The 18,449-nt window shown below is 37.5% G+C and overlaps 1 protein-coding gene across 2 annotated transcripts in view; it reads left to right on the plus strand.

Moving 5' to 3' along the window:
- The window catches only part of Khdrbs2 (KH RNA binding domain containing, signal transduction associated 2), a 488,795-nt gene that overhangs the window by 252,247 nt on the left and 218,099 nt on the right, over positions 1-18,449 (plus strand). The gene's annotated exons all lie outside the window — the stretch shown is intronic.

Here is an 18,449-nt window from a genome sequence, read left to right on the forward strand (position 1 = left end):
GAACCATAGTTCAATTTCCAGCACCCACCGGGAAGCTCCCAACTGTCTGTCTATAACTCCACTTCCAGGGAATCTGGCATCTTGACAGACATACATATAGGGATAACATAAACAAGCATAGTAAAAATTATAAAAAAGAATTAGAACTGAGGATTGCAATAATATTCTTTATACGGTAAGTCAGTATACTAAAGTGTAAATGCAAATATAAAAACCAAAGACAAGTGTACACTCAGTATTGTATGATGCAGAATTAACATACACTAACAATCTTCATCCACTCTACATATTTAAAGCAATTTTGTGAGATTTTTTTACTAGGATGGAGAAAGTATGGCAGGAACCAGATCCATCAAATTTTGCACATTGCCTGTGCTCTGAAATGCAAATCAGTTCTTCAGTAATGGACTCTGTCTCCCTTGTACACTCTTACATGAATTATAACTTGGGACTTTCTATTTCCAGCTCTTAGTGACTGATCCATAGCTTACTTGAGTGGTACACAGATCATATACTATGCCATACTTACTTTTGAGAAAAATATGATTGTCAGTTGTTGACTATGAAAATATTAGGTATGAAAGGGAAATTAGCATAAATTAAGATAACATATGGTCAAATATTCCATCTTGTTGATTCTTTTTTTTCCTCTCCTTTTAAATTTATTTACTTATTTATTTGCATCCCAAATGCTGACCTCTCCTGGTTCCCCCCTCCCCTTTACCTCTGATAGGGTGGGAACCCTGGGTATTCCGTCACCCTGGCACATCAAATTTCTGCTAGATTAGGTGCATCCTCTCTCATTGAGGGTGTGTCCCTCTGCTACGTGTGTACTAGGACCTCAGTCCAATCCCTGCATGCTCTTTGGTTAGTGGCTCAGTCTCTGGGAGCTCCCAGGGTTCCAGGTTAGTTAACACTGTTGGTCTTCCTGTAGGGTTTCTATCCCCTTCATGCCTTCAGCACTTCCCTCAACTCTTCCATAAGAGATCCTGACATCCATCCAGTATTTGACTGTGTGTCTCTACATCTGTTTTAGTCAGCTGCTAGGCAGAGACTCTCAAATGACAGCTATGCTAGGCTCCTGTCTGTAACTATAACAGAGTATCATTAATGTCAGGAATTGGTGTTTGCCTATGGATGGGTTTTGAGTTGGGCTGGTTATTGGTTGGCCATTCCTTCAGTCTCTTCTCCATCTTTTTCCCTGTGTTTCTTTTAAACAGGACAAATTTGTGGTAAAAAATTTGTGGGTGGTTTGGCATTCTTATCCCTCTGCTGAGGAAGTCAAATAGTTCTACCTGAAGACTTAGATCCTAGGAATATGCCCAAAGATGCTTCACCATATCACAAGGTCACATGCTCCACTATGTTCAAATCAGCTTTATTTATAATATTCAAAAATATGTCCCTCAACCAAAGAATGGATACATAAAATATGGTTCATTTACACTGTGGAATACTATTCAACTATTAAAAACAAGAGCATCATAAAATTTGCAGGCAAATGGATGAGACTAGAAAATATCTCGAGTGACTTAACCCAGGCCCAAAAGGACATACTTGATGTGGTCTCACCAATAAGTGGATATTAGCCATAAAGTTCAGAATACTCATCCTACACTCCCCAGACCCAAAGAAGTTAAACAAGAAGGAAGGCCCAAGCGAGCATACTTGAATCTCACAAAGTAGGGGGGGGGACAAAATAGTCATGGAAGGCAGAGGGATGGAGTGAGGGACCAGGATGGGAGAAAGGAAGGGGAGAGAAAAGGGGGGACAGGATGAAGTGTGGGAGGGGGACAGGAGAGAAGCCCAGAGGGCCAGGAGAATGAAGGGACATCTGCAGCTCCTGGGGGTGGGGGTGGGGTTCAGGAAATCAATAGAACTTCCCAGAGACCTGAGATGGAAGAGACTCCCAGGAGTCAATGCAGGTGACCTTATCTGAGATGGCTACCAGTGGGGACATGGAAACTGAAGAATCCACTTATTGTTCCTTTTTATTGATCCTTTAATTTACATGGAGAGAGAGAGAGAGAGAGAGAGAGAGAGAGAGAGAGAGAGAGAGAGAGAGAGAGAGAGAGAGAGAGAGAGAGAGAGAGAAATTTTAGAGGAAAAACAAACATTTAGTTTTCAAAGTCAAATATTTGTTGAGCTTTTCTCATTAATCTCTGCTCTAAGACCAGAAAAGTTGATGTCCTAGTCTTTAACCCCTTACCAACTTCCAGTTGGCATAGCCATGGTCTGGCTTTGGCAAAATGAAAGATAGTAACAGAGAAGTGGAAGGAGAAAAAAAGTGTTGTGGACAGTTCATATATGAGATCTGCTAGGTTATCCGCCTGCACTCACTCATCCTGTGGTGCTTGAATTGCTTCCAGTGCATTTCTGCAGATGGTTCCTTCATTCAGATATATTCAAATAATGCATCTGAGTGAGTATTTGAAACATTTGAATTCAACGTAAGAAAGTCTTCTACATTATATGAAGGAAGGACCATTATCCTGTGTACAGTTCTGTGTGAGTCAATACAGCAACCCAGATGACCTGAACTTAAAAATAAAAATGCTTTTAACAAAACAGTTCACTCTTCATCATTCTGTCCTAAACTATGACAGGAACAGTGGGAAGAGTGAGAGGAGATGGCCCAGGACATTGATATACCTGCTCACCTCCCCCAATATATTACTAAAGAATTCTAACAAAGACAAAACAAATGGGCTTCAAGGTTGACCCAAGTTCTAATGAGAGGTACTACACTGGAAAGTGTGCAGTGAGCAGTCATTTAAACATAGTGATTGGCATTGATTCTGCTATTTGTAAATAGAGTTCTGTATGACTTCATATTGCTATCCAGTTGCTTTCTTGTTACATGTGTTGAACCGGATGTGTTTGTGTAAAGAAGACAGTGTTCTCATTATCTCTCCTCTGTGTGACTCTTTATTTCTCCCCATCTGTGTTTTTGCTTGCATAACCACACATATGACTAAGCTATGAACTTGGTTCAGGAAGATAGATTTATTAATATTTATTTACCTGGACTGAGGCATCCTGCTTGCATTTGCTTTGAAACAATAATTTATTTTATAAATAAAATTGCCATCAGGTAGTCATGATATAATTCGTGTCTTTAAATTGTTATTATGAGTTTCCTAACACATTTATGATTCCTGTTTGATTTTCTCAATTATTTGCATGCAGAACATTATTAAATTATCAATGTAACTGTTCTTACATAAAAATACTAGTATTAAAATGAAGAAAATGTATATTAAATTAATATCATTAAGGTTTATTCCAGAGAAACACAAATCAGATTGCAACAAATATCCTTCTAAAATAAGTGAAAGTTTACCTCTGATATGTTTGTGTGTACTCTGATATTGAATTCAGTTAAGAATGGAGATGAGATCCATACACCTTGTTATGGTGTAAGTAAAGATGTAAGGATGGTGGACCCCGTGGGGTCAACAGAGTGTGCTTCTAGAAATGCTTGACACAAATTTAGTGTGATAAATATCAGGACATATTTTCTTTCTTTTTTTTTTTTTGTTTTTTGTTTTTTTTTTTGGTTTTTTCGAGACAGGGTTTCTCTGTGTAGCCCTGGCTGTCCTGGCACTCACTTTGTAGACCAGGCTGGCCTCGAAATCAGAAATACGCCTGCCTCTGCCTCCGGAGTGCTGGGACTAAAGGCGTGCGCCACCACGCCCAGCTCATATTTTCTTCAAATGTCACATCTTCCATATACAAAGCATGTGCTTTTCTTATTATCTAAATCTATAGTTTCTAAACTTATAAAAATAGTAACAGCTCTGCAAAACAGGTGATCCTGTATTATGTTCATGAAATGTAGTCATCTTAGAAATACGCTTGTGAAAAGCCGGGCGTGGTGGCGCACGCCTTTAATCCCAGCACTCGGGAGGCAGAGGCAGGCGGATTTCTGAGTTCGAGGCCAGCCTGGTCTACAAAGTGAGTGCCAGGACAGCCAGGGCTACACAGAGAAACCCTGTCTCGAAAAACCAAAAAAAAAAAAAAAAAAAAAAAAAAAAAAGAAATACGCTTGTGAAGAATTAAGATGTTGCCAGAAGTTTGGATCAATGATAGAGCATGCCAAGTGGCTTTTTACAATAGTTGTCATACCAAGGAGCTCATGGGAGCAATGTCTTGTCTATAAGCTTTGAAAGACTGGCTTTTATTTTCTTTGGAGGTCTCAGTAAAGATGAGAGTACACTTGTAGTTATGAGTTTCTGGACAAGGGATTCACTTACAAACCTAGATGCAGAATAAAGGATGCTCCAATGGAAGAGTCCTTTCTGTTGGCATAAGCCAAAGAAGAAACAGTGATTTTCAGTACATTATATCAAATGCGTCATAGGCCCTGAATTTTTATCCTATACATACAGAAGAAATTCAGGAATAGTATATTAATAAATCAACCAAGTAAGATCAAGGATAATTCAGCAACACAAAGAAAATACAAACCTGCTGATATGTCTCACTCAGGAAACAAAAAAGCAAAGGATATTATAAAATCTCAAAGAGAGTTTAAAATATGAATTTTTGAAATTGCCCAGCCATAAGTAAATAAAATAAAATATGATTAATGAGATGAAAAGTATAATATAAAAGTTTCAATTATTAAATGTAGAAAACAAGAAAGTCTAATATAAAGGAAACCTCTGTAGAATAGGTAATAGGAATTTTACATGTTCCAGGGTTAAACCTGGGGTATGTGTGTTATCATACCCAGTGTTTCTTTGTGTTGCTGAATTATCCTTGATCTTACTTGGTTGATTTATTAATATACTATTACTGAATTTCTTCTGTATGTATAGGATAAAAATTCAGGACCTATGACGCATTTGATATAATGTGCTGAAAATAAAGGAGAAAATTCTGGAAAGCAAAGTTACTCTAGTGCACATCTGTCAGAATGACAAGGAGGAAATCAAGATAATGAAGCATTTTTATGATGGGCTAATCCATTCTACTAAAAGTCTTCAAATCTAAGAGTTAATTAAGTAGGTTATAGTATGGACCATCAAAGTAAAACAACATTATTAAATGTTTGAAGAACAAAGTCACAAGGAAGTAGAACCCTGGGCTCACAATTTGACACTGACTCAGAAACAGAGATTTTGATCAATGAAATAAAACAGAAGACCCAAATAAGAGTGCATATAATTACTGTCATTTGTAGGTAACAAAAATACCAATAACCCCCCCTAAAGGAATACAGATTGATTGAAGAAAAACATCTTCAACAAATACTGTTAGAAATAGATCTGTATCTTTCATCTTGCCCAATGAAAGACCTCATTACTGAGAGTGAAATCTAAAATAATAAAACTCTTAGACAAAATAAAAAAAAATTACTCTGCAAGATTCAAAGTTCACCCTAGATGACTGACTATAAGCAGTTTGGTTGCTGCTTAGAAGAAACAAGGACAAGTCCCCTCTAGTAAACATTTATACAGACTAGGAACTCAATACTCAATATAGACTCATTGAGTTGTGTATGTATGTATGTGTGTGTGTGTGTGTATAATTAAATAGAAGCAATCATAAATTTGCAAGGTAATAGGTGACATGGTAGCAGTGGAGTAGGGAGATGGAAATGTTATGAAATAGGTGTTCATATATGAAATTCTCTGAGAAATAAGAATATAAAACAACAACAAAGGAGATTAAGGTACAAGAGAGGCCTTTCTGAATTAAGACCCACAAAGTAAAGTCTGTAACAATTGGTAAACAAAACCTCTTTATTTTTTCTTTTTCCAATTTTTATTAGGTATTTTCTTCATTTACATTTCAAATGCTATCTGGAAAATCCCCTATATCCCCCTCCCGGCTCCCCTACCCACCCACTCCCACATCTTGGCCCTGGTGTTCCCCTGTACTGGGGCATATAAAGTTTGCAAGACTTGGGCCTCTCTCCCCAATGATGGCCGACCAGGCCATCTTCAGCTGCATATGCGGCTAGAGACATGAGCTCTGGGGGTAGTGGTTAGATCATATTGTTGTTCCACCTATAGGATTGCAGATCCCTTCAGCTCCTTGGGTACTTTCTCTAGCTCTTCCATTGGGGGCCCTGTGTTCCATCCAATAGCTGACTGTGAGCACCAACTTCTGTGTTTGTCAGTAACTTGCATAGCCTCACAAGAGAGAGCTATATCAGGGCCCTTTCAGCAAAATCTTGCTGGCTTATGCAATAGTGTCTGCGTTTGGTGACTGATTATGGGATGGATCCCCAGGTGGGGCAATCTCTGGATGGTCCATCCTTTCATCTCAGCTCCAAACTTTGTCTCTGTAACTCCTTCCATGGGTGTTTTGTTCCCAATTCTAAGAAGGGGTGAAGTGTCCACACTTTGGTCTTCGTTCTTCTTGATAAATAGGACCTCTTAAAACTAAATGCATCTGCATAGGAAACATGTATGAAGAGAAAGTCAACAGAGTGGGAGATAATGATTGCCAATTATTACATCTGAATAAACAAAGAACCAAGAAAATGAATGACCTAATTAAAAATGGGAAAAAAAAGGCATCTAAACAGAGCAGAAATTGTAATTAAAACAACTTTGTGGTTCCATTGGTTTCATCTTACTCAGAATGTATAAAGTCAAGAAAATGTATGAAAGCAAATCCTGGCAAGGATATGGTGAGAGGTCAAACCTCATGCAGTGCTGGCCTGATCACCACCTGGAGCTGCTGCCCAGGAAATTTGCATGGAAAATCCTCAAACATCTACTGGCTGATTGATCTACCATTTGACCCAGATATACTATCCCTCAGCACATGCCCATTTGCTGTATTCACAACATGTAGAAAATGAAAACACCCTAAATGTCCTTTAACTGTGGAATGAATGATGAAAATGGGGTGCACATACCAAATGAAATCATAGCCAGTTGTAAAGAACAATGAAATTTGCAAGTAAATGAACAGGACTAGGAAATCGCATCCTGAATGAGGCCATCCAGATTCAGAAAGGCAAGTACTCATTTTTTTAAATTAATGGATCCTAACTAAAATCTTTCTATTTAAGTATATAACCTAAAGTAATATAGAAGCTAAGAAAATAGAAAAGGACTAAAGTGGGAGAGAAAGGAACTCTAGAAAAACTAGTAAGGCATGCATACTGCTGTGAAGAACAAACTGAAAAATGATGTGTACAGCAGATTGGAAATCTACACACATAGGTAGAAGAGTGAAACAGACATAAAACATTAAGGATGATTGTGAAAGCCATAATAAAACATTAGTTTTTTAACCTATTTAAAAATATGTATGTGTGTACATATATAGCTTAAAAGGACTTGTGTCGAACAAGATTATAATGCTGCCTGAAAAACTCTCTAACATAAATAACAATGTCACACATGAGAAGCCTCCCTTGGAGTGGCTGGTTATGGTAGCCCAAGAGCCTTCCCAACCATAATATAAGCTACTGACATTGCCTTTGGTTGCTTCACAGAATGTGAAGATGGGACCTTATAACTGAAGGTCTCATAACTTTGGCCTCCAGACTTGGAAGAATTCAGCCAAAACTGACTTGGAGATCTCTCCCCTGAGAACTAGCTCTTACAGTATCCAGAGGTGCTAGGAAGCTGCCAAAGAAGAAAAGCCATCAATAGTTCTATCCAACTGTAAAGCCTATGAATCACAATGACCAAAAAGGCAAGATATTTCCAAGAGTGAAATTGTGGCAGTTTACCTTGGAGACAGATATCTAGTTGGATTTAAGCCATAATCAATAAACAAGATTTCATATCTAGTATTATGAAACTAGTCAACTCTCCATGGCTGGAGATGTCATAGACCTCAGAGGAGAACCTCTTTCTTTCATTTTCTTAACCAAAATAATACCTATTCTTTAAATATTAATGCCCATAAATAAGTGTAGCTCTCAATTCCAATCAAAGAAGCCTCTTTTTCAATCAAATTGAGACCATTACAGAAATTCACAACAGGTCAAAATGCAGAAAACAACTGACTATGAGGTGCCCCATCTCTTTTGGTGCAACTGTAAACACACCTTTATACCCCAGGCTCAGAAAACACCAAGGAAAAGGGCACAAAGAGATTCTCAGAGAAGCTAGATCAGGAGACCTGCTGCAAGTTACTGTCTTCTAGATATGATATGAAAGCTGAATTTATGAAATCTCAACAATGCAATTGACCGAACAAGACCCACGAAATAATTATATCTATTGGCATGCCAATGCGCTAGAAATTTTACAAAACCCAACCACGAACGCTAGCTGGAGAGCTATAGAAAATTAATGGCTGCTGAGAGAAGAGTCAGTTTTCTTCAGGAATGAGCTCCCTGGTAGGTTTACAGTGGTCAGCTGTAAAAGCATGTGCACACAAACAACGCTGAATGAACTCAATAGGATCTGTGTGTGTGTATTGTGTCCAAGTATATGTGCATATGTGTATATTTATATAATAATAATAATAATAATAGTAGTAGTAGTAGTAATAGTAATAATAATAATAGAATAAGTTAGACTGTCATCATTTACTGAAGATGCTTTCTTTTTTCCATTGTATATTTTTGGCGTCTTTGTCAAAGATAAAGTGAGTTTAAGTGTGTGGTTGTATTTCTGGGTCTTCAATTCTATTCCATTGATCAATGTATCTGTCTGTGCACCAATACCATGCAGTTTTTATCACTATTGCTCTGTAGTAAAGCTTGAGGTCAGGGATTGTGATTCCCCCAGCTCTTCTCTTATTGATAAGAATTGTTTTCGCTATTCTGTTTTGTATTGTTTTGTTTTGTTTTGTTTTTGCCATTCCAGATGAATGTGAGAATTGCTCTTTCCATGTCCTTGAAGAATTGTGTTGGGATTTTGATGGGAATTGCATTGAATCTATAGATTGCCTTTGATAGGATGGCCATTTTTACTATGTTATTTCTACCAATCCATGAGCATGGAAGAAAGATCTCTCCATTTTCTGAGATCTTCTTTGATTTCTTTCTTGAGAGACTTGAAGTTATTTCCATATAGGTATTTCACTTGTTTGGTTAGAGTTACCCCAAGATATTTTATATTATTTGCGGCTATTGTTGTTTCCCTAATTTCTTTCTCAGTCTTTTTATCCTTTGTATAAAGGAAGGCTACTGATTTATTTGCGTTAATTTTATATCTGGCCACTTTGCTGAAGTTGTTTATTAGCTGGAGAAGTTCTCTGATAGAATTTTTGGGGTCATTTATGTATACTAACATATCATCTACAAATAGTGATACCTTTATTTCTTCTTTATCAATTTGTATCCCAGATGGTTCCTCTAGACCATCTGAGGCTAAGCAGAGAGACCACAGCACACTGGCCCACTCTGCTCATAGTAAGAAGGAAAACATCTGTCCTACTACTTTTGTATTTTGCTGAGGTTTTCTATTGATGTCATTACAAGTTGGCCTTCACCCCTCTGTACTTATTTTTTTCTATGACATTTTTCTTCCTTTGTTTCAATGCTAGATTTTTGTTTTTTGTCAAATGCTTTTTTTTCCACTTATGAGATGGCTTATATTATTCTTAGTTTGTTGATTGTAAATTGCAATTTCTTTTAAAAAATATATTTCTTCTTACAAACTAATTTTAAAAACTGTTCATCCACTCCAATTTTCTGGGGATTTGTAATGTTTCTTTTGTAAGTTCAATATTAAGGCGTTTGAACATATATTTTTACTTTGGTGTAACATTTTTTGAATACGATAATGAGACATAAATTTTTAGTCATGCATCATCTTAATTGTCTATTTTTTTACATATTCTTCATTGACTTCATTAGTTTTTTTATAAGTTGCTCAAACACCCCAATCCAATTTTTTAATTTAGCATAAAGTTACTTAAAATCTTCCTATGTAATATTTTAATTTATAGGAACAAATGATATCAATTTCATATTCCACATATTATATTCATGACTTTCATTTATTTTGTGTATTTATTACCTCAGGCATTTATTTAAATAGCTTTTGTTTCTATGGTCTCAATTTACATGGTTTATGCTGGATTGGCTAATCTAGTACAATTTCATTTTGTATTGTTTTTCAATTTTTTTTCTATGTTTTAATCTGTATAGAATTTCTATCTGAAAAATTTTCTCCATAACTAGATAGTTAACTGCTTAAATTATATGAAATATCATTTATAATTGCTGTTTTAATTGCCTTACAGCTAAAGCGAACATTTATATCAGTTCTGGGGAAGTTTCAACTCACTAAGAGTTTGCTGTTTGTCTCTTTTCCTTGTTGTGAATCATCCCTTGGTGTATCTTTGCACTAAAAAATTATATAATATAATGCATTCAAGTTGGAGAATGCTTTTATGAGCCAGCTGGTTTACAGGAATAATTTTGACATTGCAGTTTTGTCTAATAACATTGTGAGTTGAGATATCATCAAGCTCTGCACAGTCAATTTCCAACCTTCCCACAAATGACAACATGATCATTTATTGCTCATTCTGTTATAATATGAGCTACTCAAACCCATGTCTTTTGTGCTAGCAATCACAGTTTTGTTTCTCTTGCTAGACCCTTGCTGACACCATACAATATCTTTTGATTATGAAAACATATTCTCCGGTCACTTCCTATTGACTCCACTCTGTGCGGACAATGTTTTTCCTAGCTTGTCCGGTGCCTGCGTTCTTCATTTTCTTCCTAATTGTAAGAGATGATGTACCCAAAGAGGTATGCTTCCCACGTCCACTGGAAAGTGCCAGTATATCAGAAAAAGAATGAAGTAAAAACTGAATAGTGGTAGGAAATGTGAGGCATTGAAAATACTTTCCCCTGCACTTGAGTTGCCTTGTATTCTTTGTTAATCCCCTGATGCTGTAAATGTGGGTATCAATCCTTTATCCTTAATCAAGGTGCAACCACAAGATGCATTGGGTTTACTTGTGATGCACTTTGGACTGCTTGGAAGTCAGCAGTTCCTATGAAGGAGGCTTTATTTGCTAAGAAATATCTATCTAGCTCCAGACTTTGTCATGTATGAGCATCTATGTAGTTCTTTCTAATTGGCTTTTACTTAGTAGCGAACACTAAATCCTACAGCCAGTCTTCCCATGGCTTATTTGATCCACATGTAAGTATGTTACTTACTATGAGCATTCCCTGGTCTACATGTACCACTTTCCCATTCCTCATGGATGACGTCATAGGTGTGTAAAAGCTCTGATGAATAAAGGCCCTTTCAAATCTCCCTGTGTAGGTTAATGTATGAATGCAAGTCTTTGATCACTTCCAGGGGTGAGGAGAGGCTTGGTTTCTCCACCTAAGGGTACAATAAGAAGATTTCTGTAAAAAGCATTCAAACTGTTATAATGCAAACTGGCTGTGCTGCTTCAAATCACCACCAGGAGCAGAGGTTTCCTGTTGTCCTATGGTCTGGTATTATATTATAGATTCTCTAAGTTTTAGTAGGCACATCATTGCTTCAATTTGTAACTCCTGGTGGTGTATATTGTCAACTATCTTTTCAGAGTCTCATTTCCCACTTGTACATCTTCTTTGTTGAAACACTGTATACAAACTTCTACATATTTCATAACTGCTGAGATTTTTTTTCATCAACTTTTAAGAGTACTTTTGGTCTTGAAGAATACAGTCCCATATCAGATAAAGTGTGTCAAACATGTCCCATTTCTTCTCACTTTCTTGGAATTATGATGGGATCTTTCATTTAGCCTGCAATGGTTTTCAAACTGCTAGGAAATAATCAAATCACTGCTTGTATTAATAATTACCATGCATATGTGATGCTTAGGCAGAACCTGATAATTCATTTAATATACTGTTTTGTGAATAAAGATATTATATCCATATTATAAATAGGGATATGTATATAAATATATATATATTTCTAAAAACTACTTTAAAATGATTTAGAGGAATAATGAGTAATTTTGAGAGAGATAGTTTCCTGCTTTCAAAGGCACAACATTAGCTATCAAAATATCAGTAACTTAAAGAGTATAAGGAGTGGTATTTATCTGAGTTGAAAAGTTTTGTCTGGCATGACAGTATATCGTAAACTAGGCATACCCTTAGGCTTAGCACTAGGAAGATCTGAAATAGTCTCTCTGACTAGGCTAGATAGGAAATTTGAAGCCAGCCTGTGATACACAGTCACTGGTATAAATATAATATTTAGAAGGCAGTTTGCCAACATAACCATTTAGCAAAACAACACCTGTAGTTTAGACCACCCAGGGACCATCACCATACAGAAGTAGGATTTTGCCATGTTTGCAGTATCAGACATAAATTCTGTCCTGTGGAACAGGTTTCAAATACACAGAGAGTGGTTGGCTGTTCTGTGAACTTTGAAACTGAAAAGTAAGCTTCAAAACATCAGAGATGCAGACATTAAGGAAAATTTGGTTGAGAATTTCACCTTTTCTACAAAGAGGCCTGAGCTTGTAGGATTATTGACATTAGCCAATCATATCAACCATTTTTATGTGCTGATATTTTACACGTTTTCTCAAATTATGCTTTCCACCATGATTTTTTATTGAAAATGCTTTGAGAACCATTGGATTGTTACTGTAAAAAGTGTATTAAAAGAGTTTGCTTTATAAAGATACATTAGCACATGTTAAAGGATTAAATTAAAGCCTAGTATTATTGAAAATTCAATATAGTTCCCACATCATATGCTTGACAACTTGCCAAAAATTAAATAATGTTATCCTTTTTCATTCAAAAAATTCATATAATGTGTATTCTTAATAATCATACTCTCCACTGAGATTTTCTCCCAACTCCTTACACATCCAATTTCATGTCTTGTGAGATATCTCTCTCTCTCTCTCTCTCTCTCTCTCTCTCTCTCTCTCTCTCTCTCTCTCTCTCGGAGGCACATGTATGCTTAGGAAAGTTCTTGTTGACCCACTATACCTGTGAGTGGGCCCTCCCCTAAAATGTGGGTAATATACTGGTGTTACTCCATTCTCTCTCTCTCTCTCTCTCTCTCTCTCTCTCTCTCTCTCTCTCTCTCTCTCTCTCTCTCTCTCTCTCTCTCTCTCTCTCTCTCTCTCTCCACCAATCAGATTCCAATGTTTCCTGAGCTATGGGTGGGTCTGTGTGCCTAACTCCCTACTTTAATGCTGGAATTTTATATGAATATGCCAAGAACATTTAATAAACAAGCTTATAGCGCCTTTACTTTGATAAATGGGACTTGATATTTGTAGCAGCTCAAACTTGATATCAATATTAAATGAATATTTTTCTAGTATCCTAAATTTATCTTGAGGTGATAACTGATTTTCTAGACTAGCATAAGTTAAAATCTCACAATGAATATTTTTCTTTGTTATTTGTTTCACATGTCTTTACAGGTGGAACTCATGTCAATAGCTAATGTTTTATAAAGAAAATAAAAAAGAAACAAAGAAAATCAGCATTCTAATAATCCTAAATAACATATGCATTCATTTTGTTTTGTTATCATCACAATTGGTCAGATTTTTGAATAGTTTATAATGAGAGTTTTATAACAGGAACAAAATAAAAGACATTTGAAATCATAAGTTGCCATCCATAGCAATTTAAGTCTCAAAGTCAAAGTCATTTTGAATTTCTGATATTCAGTTTTCTTTGATGAATACCAGTATAGAGTTTTATATGAACTTTACGTGAAGTCATCCATGGGGCAGATTCTTAATAAATTTTAATTTACTCTTGTTTGACTCTAGTTTGCTAATTGATTTCCTGATTTCTAGTGAGCCAAGCTCATTCTGTGCTGTCTCAGAAAGGCTGCAGAATTCTTTGTTTTATAACATAATATCTACTAAAGTTTGGGTTTTCTGGGGTTTGTTTGTTTGTTTTTAAGTTTCCCATCCATTCCAGCTCAGCTATAAGTATGATATGAGCAAGAGCACATATTTCCCCTTTATTTAGTTTTTACTTTGATAAGACAGGGTGGCTTTACTTCATATTCCTGTGTCTTAGTTTCCAGGTTCTAGAATTGCAGGCATGTGCCGCCACATTCAGTTTCACATTCTTGTTCATTAGTACAATTTCTAGATGTTGATATTATTCCTACCTCTTTGTAACCCCCCAAAGTACTGTAAGCTACCTTTCTTTTCTATTTTTTACACTTATGTATTTATTTGCTTAATGTGTGTCCCGTGCGTGGGCATGTGTGTGTGTGTGTTTGTTTTTGTGTGTATACATGTGTATTAAGTATGCTGGGACCATGACAATCACAGAGAAGGAGAAGACATCCTACAGGAGAAAGTGTGCTTCTTTCTCCATGTAAATTTCCAGGTTAACTCAGATTGTCTGCCTTGGCATTAAGTGCCTTTATTCAGTGAAGCATCTTCCCAGCTCGTTCAACAGTTTTAAATGTGTGGCACCAGGGCCTGTGGAGTCTTAATGGAGAGGATTTGGCAGTAAAACGGTCCCTGACTAAACCCCCAGGTTGCCTATTAACACCTGCCATTACCTGCCATCTAAATGTAAGTTAAATAATCTTCCCAATTTGTATTTTGGCAAAACGCCACCACAGCAGATGGAAAAGACTGTATGTAACTGGGAAATTATGCATATACATTTAATGTGCGGACTGTGTGCATTAGTCCTTTCGAGGAACATCCGAGCATCCTTCTGCTCTCGGCTGTTTTTATACTGTTTACACCATATGCCAGCACAGTGGGAGAGCCTTATCTGAGAGGCAAAAGGGAACACACACATTTCATGGAAATTGTTTCATAAAGTTACCTTATTCAGGGGAATGAACAGATGAAATTTATTGTGAGTGTACATGCTATTATTTCAAAAATTGAAAAATGCAAAACATTTTAGAAATTACAGGAAAAAATGAAACTGTGTTATGCAATCTTAAACTGTTAGATGTCCATATCCTTTTCTCATATCTCACCACATAAGAAGCAACCTGTATATTACTGTCATAGTTCTTCTGTCCTAATCAAATTGTTCTATTCTCCATCTTCAACAGTTCTTGTGTTTGCCAACCTCCATGACTCCTGCTTTCTCATTGAGTGAGGCATTAAACAAGTTGTATTTTTTGCTTTAAATTCAAAGTGTTGCATTTTAGTTATCAGGAATTAGGCTAATATTCAACCCATCTATCACCATTTTGAATTAAGATAATGGCATTTACATTGATGGTCACAGTATAGGGCATGTTGAATGGAATAGCCTCCAACAGCTTTAATACAAATGGGTCTGCCAAAGCTCTCAGTTCTGTGATCTTAGGAACTTGATGTTCTCAGAATTCTGTATTTCCACTTGAGTCCATGAAAAAGTCAATGCAAAAGGTGATTAAACATGGAGGGATTTTATCAGAGAAAATGTTCTTTCATCAATATCAAAATAATTGTACTCTTATTTATTGAAACCAAGGAAAGATAAGTGAATTTCTGAGGTTCTCTGATGTAATGAAGGTAAGAGCAATACTTCAATTCAGCAATACCATAAATGAGTCCTCATAACGTAGGAATCCAGCATCTGCTGGAATGGACTTATTTTAACATCTGAAGCTGAGAGAAGCTCTTGGTAACATGGCCTGGGGGATGTAGTATTTCACAACTGCAGTAGCAACTGCTGATCTTGGTCAGTTATAGTTGTAATTCCTTGACTCTATTCTCTTGGTCACCATAAACCTGGAAAGTGACTAATCTCTTAAAGGGAGCATTTCGAAATAAGTCCATAGGAACTTGAGTGTACATTGTCAATAGTAATTTTACTTACATAAAGAGTTATTCTTCAGTGTGAAATATTCATCTCTTCAACATGGCTATTCCTTCCAGGTTAGCAGATTTCTCCAGAGCAGCAAAATAACAATGTCACTGGATTGGTAAAGCACACATTGAAAAAAGACATTCAATAAGTAGCTCAAATTGTTATGATCCCTAGATATTTTATTCAGAGATATTGAATTCTATCTGACACAGCATCTGGCCCAAGAAAGAAATGGTAACGTGTCAGAACTCTCATGCAAAGAAGTGGATATTGGCTATTTAAGCATGACTCTGAAGCACAACTTGTATATCTGACACTGACAAATCACCTGTGTTGTTAACAACTTTAGATCAAATCAACACAAGATTCTTAATGGCATACCACTTTATTATCTTTTACTCTGCAAAAATAGATTTCTGTGGAGTGCTGCTGATATTTCTGACCTCTACCAGTTTGACCAAGAGAGGAGAACTCTGAAGAGCCTCTAGGACTGCCGAAGGGTCAGAGTGACTAGAATTTCTCCACATATTCTCCTACTTTCCAAAAAACTAAGCTAGACTTGTCTTCTTTGTGACATAAAAGTTTCTTGTGGGGCATTGGGCTATACACAGACAGCCTGGTTTCCAGTCCAGCTGAGGTGTTGAACCCTGAGACCTAGTGGTGATAATTCACCTACACGGGATAGAAGGAGTTCCCTCATGCTCCTGGAACCCTGGCTCCTGTTGAAGTTACCACCCCCACCCCACAGCCCCCACAAGAGGAGCATGGTTAGTAGTCATGTAGGCAATGTCCCAAGCTTCTGACCTTCAGGCTAAACTCCTCCCCAGTTACCTAGCAACAGTAAGATAAAGCAGCCTACTCTAAGAGGGGCTGTTTGGCCCCTCCTCATTCTCTCACTCCTCTCACTCCCCTTGCTCTCTTGCTTCTCTCTCCTCTTTGTCTTCTCCTCTCCTCTCTCTCTCCTCTCTCTCTCCCTCTCTCTCCCTCTCTCTCCCTCTCTCTCCCTCTTACTCTCTAGCCTTTCTTTTCTCTCTCTCCTTTTCCCTCTCCTCTTGGCCATAGCCAGTCTCTCTCTCTCTCTAGCTACCCTTTCTCTTCCTCCCTGCCTTTCTACAATAAAGCTCTAAAACCGTAGACAGTCTCTGCTCATCAAGGCCCACTGTGCAGACTCTAGCCTGTGTGGGAATCTCTCTCCCTCAGCTACTTCTCCCATAACCCTGTGGCACAGGGTGTCACCCCAGGGCTCCCTGGTTGGGAACTTCCCCTTGTCCACCCAGCCACACCCCCCCTCCCCGTGGAGTGGGGTCAGTGGCTTAGATGCCCACCCAGGGCCGTGTGGAAAGCATCTGGCAGCCTTCCTACATCCGCCTGTCCAGAGCATAGGAGGAACTCTGGCCTGGTATGGGCTATCCTCCCTTCCCCCTCCTTCTCCTGCCCCCTTTTAGTTTCCACAGTTTCCAATGGCAAAAAGCTCAAATTCCAGTACACAAGCACTTTCCACTCACTTTGGTTACATTTGTAATTAGCAGAAACGTCTCACACAACCAAGGCCAGCTCAAGGTTACTAGAACTTTCCAAGGCATGGATTCTGGATGAGGGCTGATTTATCATGTATCTTGGCTATGTAACCATGCCAGTCGATCTTTTCTTAATTCATATGGACTTTGGATAAATACAGGTTTACCACATGGAAAAGGCAGCAGATACAGCACTGTCATCAGCAATATTCCATGGGAAGATCATGGTGTTCATGTTCCATTATGATGACAAGCTGTTTGGATTCAGTAGCAGGAGCATTGTTCTGCACTCATGACTCTAGTAAAGTAATAGACATGTTTTTAATTTTCCCCTCCAGTGTAGTTGGCACCTGAACATAAAGATTGAGAGGTAGAAACTGAATAGCATACAACTTGTTAGAAGCTGTAGTTTACCCTTTTCACCTTTTCTGTCAGCTTTAGTAAGCCCACCATTACTATAATGAGGTACTGATGAAAATACACATTAAAGCAACATGTTGAAAATAAGAAAATAAATGCTTCAGCATGGTTAGTCTTTTCCATTGTTATCAAGACAGTTTCTGGAACTTGAGGTAAAAGAGTGCATCAAGAATTGCCCAGACCTCGACCAGCAGAGATGTGTTGCTGACTGTCTTTCTTCATTGCACCTCAGTCAATACATACATGCAGTTTATACTCTGCTAATATCCTGGACCTTTATCTCAAGACTGGGCTCTATATGTCATCTCTGTTGGCTCAACTTCTACAAAAACTTTAAGATTTAGGACCTAGACTCTCCTTGTTTGAGTGTGTGTATGTATCTCTGTGTGTATATTTATGTGTCTGTATGTATGTGTTTGTGTGTATGTATATGGCTGTGTGTGTGTATTTGTGTATTTGTATTTGTGTGTTGTGTGTATGGATATTAAATGAGGAAAGAATTAAAGATAAAGACAAGTACTTTACCGGAGTCCCTGATTGTGACTGTAAAACTTACTTTACATTGTGACTCTCACTTCCCACAGAGAAGGTGCATAAGGAAATTCCCAGTTTGAACAGCATCGCAGTCCAGCCTCTTTGATGGGATTCCTGTGTCTGAGAGTCTGGTGCTAGACATTATTTTAACAAATTTAAGACAATCTCATCTATCCTGTGTCTTGGAGCTATTCCTGTTTGGGCTGTGAACCAGGAGCTATTTGAGTAGCAGGCATTCATAATCTACACATATTCATCCA

The sequence above is a fragment of the Mus caroli genome, unplaced genomic scaffold (genome assembly GCF_978045245.1).
Source record: "Mus caroli unplaced genomic scaffold, Mus_caroli_1 scaffold_1, whole genome shotgun sequence".
NCBI classification, from domain to species: domain Eukaryota; kingdom Metazoa; phylum Chordata; class Mammalia; order Rodentia; family Muridae; genus Mus; species Mus caroli.